This window comes from Eriocheir sinensis, chromosome 50, assembly GCF_024679095.1.
Source record: "Eriocheir sinensis breed Jianghai 21 chromosome 50, ASM2467909v1, whole genome shotgun sequence".
NCBI lineage: Eukaryota > Metazoa > Arthropoda > Malacostraca > Decapoda > Varunidae > Eriocheir > Eriocheir sinensis.
The window spans coordinates 3704280-3722982 of NC_066558.1; positions in this window are offsets into that span (position 1 = coordinate 3704280).

Below are 18703 nucleotides of genomic sequence, written 5' to 3' on the forward strand. Positions count from 1 at the left end.
ACTAAAAAGAGGAACTACAAGAAATTATAAGAAGGGAAATGAAAGATGAGTTGTGCCGAGTTGTACGAAGATATACAGACCAGCTCCTGTAAACCTGACCACACCTGAACCCATGAACGTACAAATACAAGGATATGCAGTAAACTATAAGAAGGAAAATCAAAGCTGAAGTAACGAAACAATCAAAACAAATATATATGGAAAGAGAAACGGCAACCAAAAATAATAAAGAAATACAATAAAATATAAGAAGGAAAATGAAAGCTGAAGTAACGAAACAGAATAAAAAAAATACATATGAAAAGAAAAACGGCAACCAAAAATAAGAATACAGAAATACATCAATCCTTCCAACCAAGAAAGTATATCAACACTCGAACATGCGCTAATCAACCATCAGCCTCGACACCCCGGCATCAATGTGTACGTACTCACCCCCTGCATGACTAAGCCGCCGCCACGGACCCTTTACTACCTGCCTGGGCAACAAAGGGTAGAATATTCACACGCACCTGTCCCCTAATGAGCACCTGATAACACGGGACTAACACCAAGGCACCAATTTACCTGTTTGAAACAACCTATGCAGCAGACAGGTCATGCATATACACATCCTCATTGATATTTGGTAATTTATGTAACAGTATCTTGGCATAATAGAAAATATGATTCGATTAAGGATGCATAACACCTATCTGTATCTATGAATAACTAAGAACAGAGTACCTTAACATTATGATCATAAAAATTAACTTCAAATCAAAGAAGCCAACATCCAGCGACCAAGAGTACAACGTAAATACATAACAAGTCTCACAAGTATATAGTGACGGAATGAACACATGACTATCTCGATAAAGCAGTAATAGAAAATATCCTTATAATATAATGCTATTAAGATCGCAAAACACACTCACCTATAACATTAGAAACACATGATGCCATTTATATTCACAAACACGTACCTATATATGTAGACATGGAACCAATGCTACAATGCAAACACGTTCCGATCTTGATAAGCGACTAATTATAACAAACAGACAAGGACCTGACCTCGGAGGAACCTAAGATACTGTATACACATTCAAGTCTCTACTTAAGCAACTACTGATAAAGAAGAAATCCATGCCTGCCTCTGAAGGAACTAGAAATGCAGAACAATAGATAGATTGTCTCCCCTGAAGGTGCTGTTAATAAGTTTCCACTGGTACAAGAGAAAGGGAGGACTAGCAGAAATGAGTTAAGGTTATAAAATCTTGATAATATATACACATGCAAAGATTGGTTTCTAAATAAAGTGATGATGACGGTGATGGTGGTGATGATGGTGAAGATAGTGATAACAGTGATGGTTAGGTGGTGGTGGTGATGGTGGTGGTATGGAGGGAACAGGCTTGGCAGTCATATGGTAAGTGCCAAACGACAGATATTTGCACACATAAAAAGTATTACAAGCTGAAGGATAGAATGAAAAGATGATGTTAGGTATTCAGGAGCAGTTTTGTGTTAGGTGACGGGGCTCTTGAAGACAACAGGGTCACATTCTTCAACACTTCGACGCCCAAGACACACATGTTTGACTAGGGTTTTATAGAAGTTTGGGGTATTTCCAAGGGTACTTTTATGACCCTGGTGGTAGTTTAACTCTTCCTCTGTACCGTGAACCTAAAGAAAAACACATAACAGCCCTTTGGCCCTCCTTTGCGGCCGTTGGAAATAGATGATATGAGGGAGTGGAAGTGTCTGCCAATACCGAGGTCTAATGTTGTAGTGGTCTCGTGTCCGCATCTAGATAGGCAACTGATATAAAATTTACCTCCCCTCCCCCCCCCCCCCACACACACACACACACTCCCCCACTCCCCCACACTCAGGACTATTCAAGTAGTATACCAACAACGATTTTCAATACTTAAACAGCAAGCGAGTGTAGTCTACTATGAAGGAAGTTAACCTCGCATTTAAACTCTTGAGTCTGAAAATTGATCGAAGGGGGGAGAGAGAGAGAGAGAGAGAGAGAGAGAGAGAGAGAGAGAGAGAGAGAGAGAGAGAGAGAGAGAGAGAGAGAGAGAGAGAGAGAGAGAGAGAGAGAGAGAGAGAGAGAGAGAGAGAGAGAGAGAGAGAGAGAGAGAGAGAGAGAGAGAGAGAGAGAGAGAAATATCGATTGTACTCTCCATTGTATCACACATGAGTGGCTAACTATTGATCCTACAGCCTCCTCCTCCTCCTCCTCCTCTTAGCTTGGATAGGGATGCCGTCTGTTATGTAATACTAATGATGGTAACGCGATAATGATGATGACGATGATGATGATAATGAGGATAGTGATGATGCTGGGATGAAAAAATATGTCTTACTGATGGTGAAAAATGGTAACGATTAGTAATGTTATAATGACGTTAATGGTGACAGCAATGATGGTGAGTGACAAATAGTGAGAAAGTCAGTCGTGGTTTTGATGGTGATAAAGATGGTATTAGTGCTCGTATCTGATGGTGAGGATGGTGAAGATGGCAATGATGTCGATGATAGAGAAAGTTGGCAAGAGGTATGTAAATTGAGTATGATAATTTGTGATGAGAATGGTGATGTTGTAAAAGCTAAAATAATGACTGTGGTAGTGGAGATAATGGTGGTGGTGGTGATAATGGTGGAAGGGGTGATGATGATGATGGTGAAGATAGTGAGAGGAGTGATGGTTAGATGGTGTTGATGGTGGTGGTGGTGGTGGAGGTGATGGTGGTGATGATGGTGAAGATAGCGATGGTTGTGATGGTTAGATGGTGGTGATGATGGTGGTGGTGGAGGTGATGATGGTGATGATGAACATGATAGTGATAGCAGTGATGATGGTGATGGTGGTGGTGGTTGTGTTGGTGTTAGTGGTGAGTTGAAATGATAATGATTGTGTAGGTAGTGGTGATGGTGGTGGTGGTGGTGGTTGTGTTGGTGTTAGTGGTGAGTTGAAATGGTAATGATTGTGTAGTGATGATGGTGGTGGTGATAGTGGTTTTAATAGTGAGAAAATAATACATATGTGTCGCGATGTTGCAGCAATACTTAGTAACTATTTATATTTGATTTTTCTTATGTCATCATTGTCATACTGTTTTATTTGTTTGTAAATATGTTTGTTTTTTCACTCATAATTCTTTGCACTTTTATTCAAAATATTATAAAATCAAAAGGTTTAAAAAAATCTAAGGTTAATTAAATTCTCCTTTTATATATCTATTCATTTTTCTATCTCACATCTTGCACTTTATACGTAAACAGTAGTGCTCTCTCTCTCTCATCTGAACTTCCACTACCACAACCGTTTCATCTTTATCATCCTTCCTTCCTTCCTTCCTCCTTCCCTCCCTCCCTCCCTCCGTCCCTTCCTTCCTTACCTTCCCCCATCTATCCACTCCTACACCCACCTCCCCATCCCTCCCTCCCCCCCCCCACCGCCACACCAATACGTTCTTAACAAAGCCATTTGGGTGGTTGTGTGGAAACATTTTTTCACTGACACGAACGTAATAAGGAATTTCATATCGGGCGGTCCTGGAGCTGAGGCTTTGTGATTTAACTTGATTCCTGGCCGTCACTTGGGAGCTCGGTTCATACCTACGACAATATTTTCTGCTTCTTATTCTTATTGTTATATATTTGTGCAGTCAGGCAGGAGATGGCGAGAGTGCGTGAGTGGGAGGGGGAGGAGAAGAAGGAGGAGGAGTTAGAGGAGGAGGAGGAGGAGGAGGAAGAGGAGGAGGAAGGTGAGGGTGAAGTGTAAGAAGACGTGGTGGTTTTGGAAGTGTTAGTATTGGAAGTGAAGAAAAAGGAAGAGGAGGAGAAGGTGGAGGAATACTGAGAGGAAAAAAAGGAAAAGAAGGTAGGAAGAATGAGAGGAAGGAAAGAGAAGTAGGAAAGGGAAAAGGAGTCCCAAAAATAACAGAAAACAAAACAAAAAATAACAAAACGAAAACTAGAACGAAAAGGAAATGAAAGAAAATGAAAGAGGGAGAAAATGAGAAAGTGTGAAGACAAACCAATAAAAAAAAAAATGCAAGTAAGAGAAATGAAAAAAGGAGAAAGAAAAAAAAAGTCAACGCAGAGAGAAACAAAAATAACAAAACAAACAACATGAAGAAAAGAAAAGAAAAAGGGAGTCAAAATATAAAAGACGAGAAAAATAAGAAATACAAGACGAAGACAACGAAATGGGAGGAGAAAATGAGGACAAAAAAGCCCATCACAAAAGAAGAGAGGCGGGAAGGGGACGCGCGGTGATGAAGAGAAATAGGAAAAGACACATATTTTTTTTTCCAGGACAAAGGAGACTCTTAGGTGTGAGGAATGTGTGAAGAGAGAGAGAGAGAGAGAGAGAGAGAGAGAGAGAGAGAGAGAGAGAGAGAGAGAGAGAGAGAGAGAGAGAGAGAGAGAGAGAGAGAGAGAGAGAGAGAGAGAGAGAGAGAGAGAGAGAGAGAGAGAGAGAGAGAGAGAGAGAGAGAGAGAGAGAGAGAGAGAGAGAGAGAGAGAGAGAGAGAGAGAGAGAGAGAGAGAGAGAGAGAGAGAGAGAGAGAGAGAGAGAGAGAGAGAGAGAGAGAGAGAGAGAGAGAGAGAGAGAGAGAGAGAGAGAGAGAGAGAGAGAGAGAGAGAGAGAGAGAGAGAGAGAGAGAGAGAGAGAGAGAGAGAGAGAGAGAGAGAGAGAGAGAGAGAGAGAGAGAGAGAGAGAGAGAGAGAGAGAGAGAGAGAGAGAGAGAGAGAGAGAGAGAGAGAGAGAGAGAGAGAGAGAGAGAGAGAGAGAGAGAGAGAGAGAGAGAGAGAGAGAGAGAGAGAGAGAGAGAGAGAGAGAGAGAGAGAGAGAGAGAGAGAGAGAGAGAGAGAGAGAGAGAGAGAGAGAGAGAGAGAGAGAGAGAGAGAGAGAGAGAGAGAGAGAGAGAGAGAGAGAGAGAGAGAATAATTCAAACCAAGATATACTATGAAAAGATTGTCCGCAAAAGAAATGAAAAAAAGTAAGAAAAGAAGAAAGAAGAAAGACGAGAAGAAAAAGAAGAAAAATCAACAAATGAAATCAGAACAAACATTAAGGAAATATATCACTCAAAATGTAGTCTTCTCTATATACTAAACATTCACTCCTCCTCCTCCTCCTCCTCCTCTTCTTCCTCCTTCTGATTTCTTTGCTTTTCCATTTCTTTAATTCTTCTCTTTCTCCTTCTCCTTCACCTTCTTACCTTTCATGTATATATTTTCTCAATTATCTCATTTTTTTTCATCAACTCCCTCTTTGCTTCTCTTCTCCTCTTCTTTTTGCTTTTCTATCTTTTCTCCCTTTCCTTTTCCTTTTTCTCATTTTTCTCTTCCAGTTTAGTCTTTCCTTCACCTTCTTATCTTTTTCCTCCCCTCGTCTTCTTTCCTTTCCTTCTTATTCCTTTTTCTAATTTTCTTCTACCTCATCTTCCTCCTTCTCCTCCGTCCTCCTACCCACTCCCCTCCTTTCTTCCCTTTCCCGGCGACGTGATAAAAATAAACAGCATTTCGCATCCCATAAAACACACCGCCGGTAATCTGGTGTGTCTGATATAGAAAACACGCGCCCGCCCGCTCCGAAAGAAACATATAAGCTCCTTACGCCGGCGAGAACCTCTTCAGCGGGATTGCCAAGAAAAGGCTTACAACAAGTCATTACGAATCTGAACAGGCCAATACCAGAGCATTAAGAGACACGGGGATGCAAGGCGTACGATAACATCCACTTGGGCAGGGAAACTACGACTTGGGTACGATAATCATGGCTGCCAAGCGTACGAAAACTAGGGATCTTGTGCGACAGTAATGGATACAAGGTGCAGCTGCCAGATGATCGATACCTATGATGCCAGGGTACGACAACCTCACTCGCTTACGATAATCATGGATGGCAGGGCACTCGGATACTACTCTAGTCATGGGCTGTCGTATGTACTGCGTCGATTTCATCAGGGCGCAAAATTCATGGTTGTACGATAGCTATTATTCGGGTACGACAACCAAGGCTGCCAGGCTGACACTAGTCGTGGCTGTCAGGGGTTCGATAATCATGGCTACCAGGTGTGTGATAACAGATAGATAGATAGATAGATATTTTATTGACCACAAACCACCAACAAAGTTATTTATTAATGGTCCTAATTTGCATTTACATACTATTAATGTGTGGTGCGGTATCACAAGGGATGCAGCTGCTAACAAAAAGAAAATATCAGGGAAACAACTTAAGCAACGAATAGATAAAACAAAGAAACCTAGATTAATCACACTGACTAAAAACCTAACTATAACCATGGCTCAGGGACGACACCAGCAACTTATCCACATGCTGTCCAAATCATAAAACAACCTAGACGTTAGCGACTTAGTCAAGAAGAGCACCAGGGAGAATGTATGAAGCAACCAGGAGTCATATATAACGGCAAATACCTTAAATATAATTCGCCAGCGTCACTACCGGGCTGGGGCCAACCATCTGGCAACTCGAGAGCCCAGTGTTACAAGATTGTCGTACTTTAGGCATACTTTTTTCGTCTGCTTGAGGCCCAAAACTGTCGAGCCTAAACTGATAACGATATACATTTACAATTAGAGTTCAGATGGTTAATTATCGATGTTTTTCTGCAATTGTTATGGGTCAGAAATATACGATGTTCTGGCTACGATAATCCGGTAACGCTGCGTGAGCCTACCTTCGCTATGGGTATCACACACACACACACACAAAAAAAAAAAAAATAATAAATAAATAAATAAATAAATAAATAAATAAAATAGACAAATGAATAAAAATAAGAAAATATAAAGGGGTTCGATTTAGTATTTTCTTTCTAATGGTACAAAAATATATCACAAATTTGTTCTCCTCTACTAACATGAAGGGAGATTTAAAAGGCAGTGATATATAGGTATGTCGAATTCAGAGTCTGGTAGAATTCATTTTATATAATTTTTTGTCCGATTTAGCGTTTTACAAGAACACATTTTTTTATTTTACGCCTTGAATCATTACTATATTACGTATACTACATTTGACCTACAATGATTTCTTTATGATAGATTCAATTTCATAGGAATTCAAGTTTTCCCTTAAAAGTATAGAAAATATGTCAGGTTGTGAGATACACACTAATATGCAGCAATACCCTATTCCAGGATGACACTCGCATTCATTATGAACGTAAATTATCGTGCAAATAGTACGATTTTTATTACAATCCTCATATCTCTCTCTCTCTCTCCGAAGCCGAATTCTCGTTTTCTTTTGATTCCGTGATGCATAATGTATCTCCCCTCATTAAAAGGGAGAAAAAGAACGAGGGAGGACTGTGAAAAAGGGGAAAGCCGTAGCGGTGGTGGTGGTGGTGGTGATGATGATGGAGGGTAGTGGTGGTGGTGGTAAAAGGTAATGATTGTAGTGGTGTCAGGCTATGGTATTGAGGGTGGTGGCAGAGGTGATGGTGGTGGTAGTGGTGGTGGAGATGGTGGTGGTGATGATAGTGGTAGAAGGTAATGATTGTAGCGGTGGAAGGATATGGTGTTGGTAGTGGTGGTTGAGGTGGTAGTGGTGATGTAAATAAGTATAACCTAATAACTTGAGACCACACCAAATTATTTTGCATCCACGTGTTGTGCGGCGATGGAATAACTCCGGCCTTCAGGAGCTGAGGGCAACACGACTGATTGATTCTAAGACAAACTTGACCGCCACGTCCTCCTTACAATATTAGCTGAGGCAGAAATGCAGTTTTGTGGCCACTAGGTGTCGCTTAACCACCGTTTAGTGCAGACTCCTTAAAAGCGTCTGTGTGGGCAAAACATCAACTCTCTGACTTTGGAATTCGATTTGACCTTCAGTGAACATGCATGGATGAATTATGCGCGTCTATATGCTGTGTCCTTTTCTAGTGTGTGTCTGTGTGTACAGTAGTGTGTATCTTCGCATGTACATACCAATGACTGCAAACATAAAATAAAATAAAAACATGTACAATAGAAACATTCACGAGTGCACTGAACTTGAAAATGCCATTCGGATTAACACACACACACACACACACACACACACACACACAACAATGTCTATGTCTGAATCAGTATTTGTATCTGCGTGTGTGCGTGTGTCTGTGTCTCTGAGCTGGGCGTTTGGCAAGTGCCCAGACGAGATGTGTGTGTGTGTGTGTGTGTGTGTGTGTGTGTGTGTGTGTGTGTGTGTGTGTGTGAGCGCCTCCTCCTCCTGCTGCCGCCCCTCGCTGCTTAAATAACTCAATATTTCAAGCGTGTCGCCGTAAAACTCGGCGTGGGATCAGATAACACCGCCGGGCTCGACAGTGGGGCAGCGCGACGTATAATGTGAAGCGAGAATTAGATTGTCAGCGATCACAGAGACAATGGAGGTGTAAATCTCACCTTTTATTTACGTACTCGGGGTGAAAGAGGGGTCTCAGGGTGCAGCCAGCCAGGGAGAAGGGAGAGAAGGGGAGAGGAGGAGGAGGAGGTGAGGGAGATGTGCTGGGGAGTTTGAGAGAAAAGTAGTAGTAGGTGGGGGAGGTGAGGTATTCAGAGGGTGGGGGGTGAGGAGCTGGCAGACGGGGAGAAGAAGGGAGAGGAGGAAGAAAGGTGAGATGGGTCAGAATTTGAGAGGAAAGAAAGAGCAGGTGGAGGAGAGGAGGTACAGGGGAGAGGTGAGGAAAGACTATAGGTGTGAAGTGAGAAGATGGGGCGTGTGTTCAAAGGAAGGTGAAGGGATATGGGGAGAGAGGTGTTGGTGAGGCAGGAGGCAGGAACATGTGAGGGTGTAGAATCAAAGAGTAAGAGATAGGATGGGAGAGGTGAGAATGGGTGATGGGTAATAGGAGAATGCGCTGAGGTGAGTGATGGGTAAGAGGATGATGGGAGTAGGTAGATAGCCATGTAGAAGAGAGGATAGATGATAGGTAAGGAAGAATGAGGAAGAGGGTACAGTGAAGAGTGCACAGGAGAAAACAAGAAGAGAAGAGGAGAAAAGAAAAATGAGGAAAAGAAAGGAATGGAAAAGGATCGAACGGAGGAGCTGAAAAAATAAGATAAAGGGGATGAAGAGAAGAATTGAGGAAAGAAACATTAAGCGTAAATAAAAAAGCTGAAAAGATGTCAAGGAAAAGGGATTGAAAAAGGTAGATAAAAAAGGAGAAAGGGGAAGGGATAAAGGGGGAAAAAAGGTAGAAAGGGAGAGAAAGAGGGGAGACGAAAAAAAAGAAACAGGGCAGGAGAGAAATAAGAGGAAAACCTACAAGACAAATGGGGGTTGAAATAGGGAGAACATGAGTTACAGAAATGAGGAAATGGAGAAAAACACAACAATAGGAGACAAAATGGGGAAGGAAAAAAAATGAAGAGGAGTGAGAAAGAGGAGAGTAAAATTTTTGGAGAAGAAAAGGGAAGAGAAATACTGAAACGGCGAAAGGAAAGGGAGAGAAGAGGGGTTTAAATAGGTAGACAGGCTGTTAAGTAGTTAAGTGAGTAGGTAGGTGAGGAGGAAAGTAGTAGATAGGCTGTAGATAGACAAATAAGTTGGTTGGTTAGTAGGTTGGTAGACACACAGGTAGGTAGGTAAGAGTAGATCGAGAGGTAAGTGCACAGGTGGGCAGGTAGGATAGGTAGGTAGGATAGGTAGGGAGGAGGGAAGGTAGAGGCGATGGGGGAGCCCTTCCGTGGCAGTCTTACGAACTCCCTCTTATTATTATTACTTTTTTTCGGCATGCTTGTAAAATTCCCTCTGGCTTTCGTTCAGTTGCAGGTCATACATATAATTCATGGCGGCGGAGTGAGACGCTAGTTTTCGGCAGCGTTTCGGCTATTCCCGTTGTTTTGTAGGCGTGTATCGACGGCGTATGTGGGTCCCTAAAGTATTCGGTCGGAGAGTAGATGTACCTCGCCCCCTCGTGTCGAAATACATCGCTCATAATATCTGGGCGAACGAACTCACTGGATCCACGCGAAGCAAGAACTTTCACTAGAATTCTGGTCGGCATTTCTAGTTTTTGTTTTGATTTGCATATATTGTCACAGTCGCTGGGGTGGAGAGACGCAACCCACACACTCCACCCTCACACCAATATCCACCCTTATACCTCCATTTCATTAGGGTGGTTTCGGGCGCTGTTTACCTGTCGCGCGTCGGGCAGGTGAGCGAGGCACATGAATTCCCAATACGAGACCTTCAGGTAATAACAGAAAGAAAGATAATTAGATGGGAAAGTCAGTCTGGCGAGCAGCGCATACTGTGGGCGGGGTATTCAATCGCCAACTGTGACATGTGGAGGGTAAGGGGCTGCTGTAATGGTGGTGGTGGTGGTGATGGTGGTGGTGGTGGTAGTGGTGGTGATTATGTAGGGAGAGGCGGTGGTGTTGGTAGGGATAGCAGTGGTGTTGGTAATGGCGGTGAGGATACTGGTGGTAGTGGTATTAACAGTAGTAGTAGTAGTAGTAGTAGTAGTAGTGGAGACATTGCTGGTTGGTTGCAAGTTATATACATTAGTGCGAGTGTTTGGTTTAATGATTTGCATGGTGGGGTAAAATTACACACACACACACACACACACACACACACACACACACACCAAACATAATCAAGGCTCAGGGCAAACAATTAAGCTTCGTGCAAGATCGATTTGACATTATTGATTTTATTTCACTCTTGAAGCGAATAAACAACAAAACGAGTGGCGTCCTACATCGATACCTCCTCCTCCTCCTCCTCCTCTTCCTCCTCCTCCTCCTCCAAGTTAAAGTTTAGAATCAATGACACACTTGTAGACTCTGGCTGTGGGCAAACAAACTTGAATCCCGTGTTTAACGATCAAATAAGCTTATGATTTTACACTGTTTTGCGATGAATAAACGATGAGGTGCAAGTCTTTCCATAAAACACCTTCGGAAAAAATGAGAACCAAGTGCCTTTTTTTGCGTCGACTGATTATATACCTCGATCGGGCAGCCCGGAACCCCGATTTAGCGGTAAAGGTGCGTTATAAGCGGGGTTGAACCAGCTGATCCCGCGGCGCTCAAAGTTTCGTTTTTTCCCGCAAAGTTCCCCTCCCGTGCACTTTTTTCTGGTTTGTGTTTAATTGAAACACCCACTAAGGCGATGCAGGGAAGAAGGGGCCGAAGGGAGGGAAGGGTGCCGATGGAGGGAGGAAGGGAGCGGAAGGAGGCAGGGTAGGAAGGAAAAGAAAGGGAGGAAATGACAGTATAGGAGGGAGGAAAGGAAGGGAAGGAGGGAGGGTAGGAAGGAAGGAAAGAGAAGGGAGGAATTGGAAGTATAGGAGGGAGGGAATGAATGGACGAAGGGAGGAAAGAAAGGGAAAGAGGGAGGATAGGAAGGACGGAAAGGGAAGGGAGGAATTAGGAGTAGGAAGGGATGGAGAGAGGGAAGGGAACTGACTTAGGATGAATAGGAGGGTAGGAAGGAAGGAAAGGGAAGGGAGGAATTGAAAGTATAGGAAGGAGGGAAGGAAAGGAGGAAAGGAAGAACTGGAAGAGGGAAAGGAACTGACGAAGGGGAAAAAGGAAGGGAAGGAGAGCGAGCAGGAAGGAAATGGAAGGAGAAGGAAAGGAAAAGATGGAAAGAGGAAGGAAGGGAGAAAAGTAGATGGATGGGAGGAATCGGAAGTGATGGACGAAAGAACGGAAGGAATAGAAGAAGAAATGAGGTAATTGAAAAATATTAGGGAAAGGAACGAAAGTAAAAGGATGGAAAGTAGAGGAAATAGAGATAAGAAAATAATGATAAGGAAAGGGTATGAGGAAAGGAAAGGAAAGGAAAACAAGGAAAGGAAATGGAGGAGAGAAAGTGAGGTAAGGAAGGAAACAAAATATAGGAGAGGAAGTGGGGGAAGAAAAGTGAAGGAATTGAAATATAGGAAAATAAGAGAAAGAAAGGAAAAATAGGAAAGGGAGTGACGGAAGGGAAAGGGGAGGAAAATGAGGAAAGGATATGTAGAAATGGGCGTGACGAAAAGGAAGGATAAAAACATTCTTGTGCAAAATGTTTACACAAGAAAGTGTTTGGAATAACGTGTGTGTGTGTGTGTGTGTGTGTGTGTGTGTGTGTGTGTGTGTGTGTGTGTGTGTGTGTGTGTGTGTGTGTGTGTGTGTGTGTGTGTGTGTGTGTGTGTGTGTGTTGTTATTATTATTATTATCATTAGAGGTAGTAGTAGTAGGAATAGTATAAAAGAAAAAACGATACCCAAAAAAAGCAACAATAATAATATATATAAGTAATAATAATAATAATAATAATAATAATAATAATAATAATAATAATAATAATAATAATAATAATAATAACAATAATAGTGACAATAATAAGAATAAAATGATAACAATGACGACGACGATGGAGAAGAAGTAGAAGAAGAACACCAACATTGACCCCCCCCCCCCCCCCCACCACCACCATCACCGTGACGAGAGCCAGGCCAGGTAAGTCTACGGGGCGGCACACCTGGTCTCGTTATCTTCGCCCTCCGCCGCGACGCGTCAAGACGAACCTCCACCGCCTGGCAATAAAACACACCATAAATCCGGCTTGATTACCGGACGCCGCTCCCTTGCCCTTGTCCTGTAGCAAAACCCGGATTTATTTAATAGCAAACTACAGGCATACTCTCTCTCTCTCTCTGTGTGTGCGTGTGTGTGTGTTTCCGGTCCAATAATTCTGGAGTTAGTTGTCTTGTATTTTGAAAGAGCGGACAGACGGACACAGCCGACATGAATGCACCCGAACAAGTACTTTACAACTCCCAACTCTTCATAGAAACATTGCGCCTAAAGTTATTTCATGTTCGACTTTTGTTCAAGATAAAAATGACAATAATGGCTTACCTTTCATCGTAAAATAATAATCATTGAGCGTCGGGCGCGTTCCGGGAGTATATTCTGTATTTGAATGTTGGATTAACTCTCTATTTATCTTATTCGTTTGTGATTCACATACAAAAATGCGTCGACTGAATAGAGGCACAACAACGGACGTAAGAAAGTAAAAATTATGCAAACAGAAACGAAAATAAATGACAAACCAAATATATTAAATCGGTAGACTTGAGGCAGGAAAAAGTAAACACACACACACACACACACACACACACACACACACACACACACACACACACACACACACACACACACACACACACACACACACACACACACACAAACACACACAAACAAACAAAAAATCAAACATTCACACACACACAAACACACATACACATAGGCAAACAAGCAGAGACAGACACACACACACACACACACACACACACACACACACACACACACACACACACACACACACACACACACACACACAAACACACACACACAAACAAACAAAAAATCAAACATTCACACACACACAAAGACATACAAACACAAACACACATACACATACACAGCCAAACAGAGATACAGACACACACACACACACACACACACACACACACACACACACACACACACACACACACACACACACACACGCGCGGGCCAAAGTTTACCCAAGTGCATAAAAACCCGAGTGATTTACCACATAAGAAAGTCACGTTCCCTTCCCTCACGTCTAATGGGCGGGCGAGACAAAGGTGGCAAAGATACATGATAGATCCGAGACACCTGGCCGAAGCGTCGCCCCTCCTACCTGTAAATCTCACCTGCCGGGCTTAATTGGGAAGGTGAATGCTAACAGAGGGCTTCAGGCTAATGGTGTCGTCTTTCAATGTTCTTTTTCAATAGGTTAAGATGGTCGTAAAAGTGAGTTTGTATCGCTGCTGCTACTGCTGCTGGTGATGTTCCTACTGCTACTACTACTACTACTACTACTACCAATGTCGCTATTGTTGTCTCTACGACTTCTGTTTATTGGCTGTGCAAAATGCCAAAATCTAAATAGCAAAATAAAGACCTTCACTTTTTATTCAAGTTTCTTTGAGCTAACAAAAAATAACATTAGTTCTCAGTTGCGCGATAAATTTCAACGGTCGACAAGAAGGAATAAAAAACAAGGAAAGATAGCTATAAATTGTCTAAACAGCTCAAAAAAGAAATGTTTCAGTTTTATAACATACAAAAAAGTTAGTTCAAATGATGCAATTATACGACGTTGATTCGGAAATGATCCAATTATACGATACGAAAGATATATTAAAAAAAAATCAAATAAGAGAAAAAAAAATTGAGCTGTAATAATTAAAGATCAACGAAAACAGCAACAATAACATAACCGTCAAAATTAACAATAATAACTCTATCAACAACATCAACCACCTCTACCTGCCTTTAATTGACCAAAATCAACCACACTTCCATTACTACTACGAACACACTGAGGAAGAAGAAAGGAAAGGAGGGTGGGAGGGAGGGTGAAAGTAAGAGAAGAAGGAGAAGGAGGAGGAGGAGGAGGAGGAGGAGGTATGGGTGATGTGGACTGGTGAAGAGAAAGAGAAAGGTTAGAAGAGAAGGAAAAGAGCAAAGATGAATTCGTGAAGATGAAAGGGATGGTGAGGGAGAGAGACGAGGAGGAGGAGATATAGAGGAGGTATTAGTGAAGGGGTTAGAAGAAGGAAGAAATCTAACCTAACCTAACTTGGCCTCATCAAACCTAACATTCTACCCTTTCCAATACTATCAACATCACAATACTTTAACCTATTCTCTATTTTCCTAACCACCACTTTTCTGTCACCAATACCACACCCGATCTTCTAATGACACACACACACACACACACACACACACACACACACACACACACCAAAAAAAAAAAAAATGAAAACAACGACCATATCTCTTCTGTCCCAACCTATCCATCTCCTCCTCCTCCTCACTTTCCTTTTCTTCCTCCTCCTCCTCTTCCTATCACCCTACACACAGAACACGCCAGAACAACAACAAAAACAAGCACCTAAGGAACTCATCGCATAGCCACGCTCCACTACCATTGACGGGGGCGAGTCACTGGGTTAGGATTAATTATGCCCAAGTTTTACGGGCGGGTGCTTTCGCGACGGCAAGGGTAAATCGGAATGCGGTTAAAAATGCTCCTCAAAGGCCTTACGCGAGGGGGACGGCGTGATCGATTGCGAAGTTTGGCGACCGAACCGACAGACTACCAGAGAACCGGAGTCAGTCAACCTTAGCGAGTCTCGTGTTTAGTTGTCCGTCTGTCTGTCTATATGTATGTATGTATGTATGTCTCTCTCTCTCTCTCTCGTGCTTCTTAGAATGAGGAAAGAGGGTGAAATATAGAGGAGAGAGAGAGAGAGAGAGAGAGAGAGAGAGAGAGAGAGAGAGAGAGAGAGAGAGAGAGAGAGAGAGAGAGAGAGAGAGAGAGAGAGAGAGAGAGAGAGAGAGAGAGAGAGAGAGAGAGAGAGAGAGAGAGAGAGAGAGAGATGTCATGTCTTTCTACTCTTCCGTCTTTCCTCTCCTCTTCTGAATAGGGAAAGGGTGATGAAGAATAGAAAAAGAGAGATATATTATTTAGTCAACCTCACCATACCTTTTTTTTCTTTTGCTTTCACTAGAGGGAACAGAAGAGGAGGTGGGTATATAGATAGAGAAAAGGCTTAAATAATGGAAAAACAGTAAGGGAAATGCAAAGTAGGTATAGACGAATTAATAAAAGGACAGAAGGTTGTTAACAGAAAGCCATCGTAAGAAGAGGAAAAAGATGATTCTAAAAATTTTTCAGCAACATGAAGTGAAAATCAGGAGTGTGCAAAACGGAAAGAGGAATTAATAATATTTTTAGACAACAGAAGTGTACAAACGATATAGAGATAACTGACAAACATTATTAAGTAACATGAAGTGAAAATCAGGATTGTACAAAACGAAAAGAGGAACTAATAATATTTTTAGACAACATAAGTATACAAACGTGATTAACAACAGAGATAACTGACAAACATAATTAACAGGGACCCAGGTAATAATAGAGCTTCATAAATATATAGTGAAATAAAACGAAAAAGCAGAAATAACGCACGTAGCCAAAACACGGAGGTCAAACAAACACGGACTATCGAGACAGACACGATTACCAAAATAACGGAGGTGATCAATTAAAAAAAACAGACATGATGACTGGGTGCTGAATTAAAGCAAAAAGAACTGCACATCAATAAAATAATAAGACAGGCAAACCAACAGACAATATCAATAGAGAAACAAGTAAAAACAACTATTACAGGAAAATATTAGAGGAAAAGTAAGTAAAACAATGCATTACAATAAGAAATAAAATCATAGGGAAAAACAAGATGAATGGAAAAAATCAACAAGGACTTAGGTAACAATACAGCTCAGGTAACTATTTAAATGGATATAATTGGGAAGAGGTAACAGGTATAGAAAGAAGATAACCAAGAGAACACATAACAGTAACAGACAAGATAAAAAATAATAAATACCAGGAATAAAAAAAAGGACAATAACAGCAATGACTCAGGTAACAATAAGACTCAGGTGATTTATATAAGGATCATAAGAGTGAAGAGGTAGCAAATATTGAACAAAACGTAAATAAAGGAACAAATATCAATAACATTAGAATCATAACAAGACAGACAGACAATACCAACACGGCCTCAGGTAACTAATTAGAAGGATATAATTGGGAAGAGGTAGCAGGTATCCAAAAAGAAGTGCGCTAAAGAGGAAATACCAACAACATCAAAATCGTAACAGCAATATGAACAGACAGTAGATATCGACAAAGTCTCAGGTGAGATGATTCAGGTGACTACACAAAGAGATAAGAGGAAAAAGTAACATATATTGAAAGAAAAGCAATTAAAAGAAGGAATACCAATAACAAGATGACAACACTAACAAGACAAACAGACAGCATCAACACGGCCGCAGGTAACATCACAATTCAGGTGACTAATTACAAAGGGACGCGGGGAGAGGTGATTGGGTGCCGCCGCCATAATTAGGCTTGATGACAGCGGCAGCGGCGGCGTGTGTGAGTGAGTTGTGATCCCTTCATAACATCGTAGTTTTGATCATTAAGCGATAATTATGACGAGAGGGGCCGCGGCGTGTGCATTAGAGCAAACTTCATTATCTCAGCGTGAGCGAGTCTTCGTCTCCTCCGCCTGTCTTGAGCCACAACAGGATCCGACCCGCTGCATAAACGCTTCAATGACCACGTGATATGAGGATCTGAATGTCTCAAAGAGGATTGGATCGTATGTTTGAGATATTGAATGGCTTTTAAGTATTTGGATTTTCTTTTCTTTACCTCAGTAACGATGTCAGTTGACGATCTAAACCTCTTAAACGGATCTGAATAATTGTTTCCGCACTGTGTGTCTCGTTCCCTCCGCTGCTCTTGGGCTCACGGGCCGGTGTACAGCCAGGCCCATCAAGGCCTCGCTCATCAGCTATTTGATGTTCTAAACGTGTTATGGAGGGTTGGATAGTGTGTTTGAGATTGGAGATGTGTAATTTTACTAATGATACGGTTCTAAAACCAAAGCAACTTACTTTTTTTTATCTTTGTGAATATAAAGTTTAAGGATGTTGAACTTAAAACCTATGTAAGCTTTTAGGAGTCTGACTATTCCTTATCATTCCTGTATACAGTGTATATGCACTGGAGGTTATGGACGTCCTGTAGAATGCTGCATCCATCTGAAAACTAATTTTTAAGGAAATCTCTTTGTTTATCTTCAACGTTTTCAAGGCACAAAATAATCGAGTAATCTTTTTCGAATGAGAGAAGGAAACTCTTTTAAGGCATATCGTTCAGTGGATAGCTATCTCATATGCAGCATTTATGCAATTCGTTCATTTATTATTATTTATAAAGCTTTAGATATGGAGGATATGTGTGTAGTACGCTAAATACAGATATTATTCTTATTATTACAGATATTATTTTATCGTTATTATTATTATTATTACTATTATTATTATCATTTTTATTATTTACTATTATTACTCTTATTATTATTGTTATTATTATTATTATTATTATTATTATTATTATTATTATTATTATTATTATTATCATCATCATTATTATTATTGTTGTTGTTTCAAGTACTATACTAATACTATACAATTGAGGAATATGCAGATTACCTGTGCATCACAAATGTGAATGTTTGCGTGTGTGTGTGTGTGTGTGTGTGTGTGTGTGTGTGTGTGTGAGAGAGAGAGAGAGAGAGAGAGAGAGAGAGAGAGAGAGAGAGAGAGAGAGAGAGAGAGAGAGAGAGAGAGAGAGAGAGAGAGAGAGAGAGAGAGAGAGAGAGAGAGAGAGAGAGAGAGAGAGAGAGAGAGAGAGAGAGAGAGAGAGAGAGAGAGAGAGAGAGAGAGAGAGAGAGAGAGAGAGAGAGAGAGAGAGAGAGTTATATGGGGGAAGTGAATAATGAAGACGAAATATGTTGGAAATGAGGAGAGGAATGAGAAATGAGGAATGAAGAAAGATAAAGAGAGGGAGAAGACGGAGAGTTATGAAGGCGGAAATAGGAAGAGGAAGAGAGGCGAGACGAATAAACAAAAGTGAGGAAGGAAGCAATAAAGGGAGAATGAGAGAGAGAGAGAGAGAGAGAGAGAGAGAGAGAGAGAGAGAGAGAGAGAGAGAGAGAGAGAGAGATACATACATACATACAGACAGACAGACAGACAGACA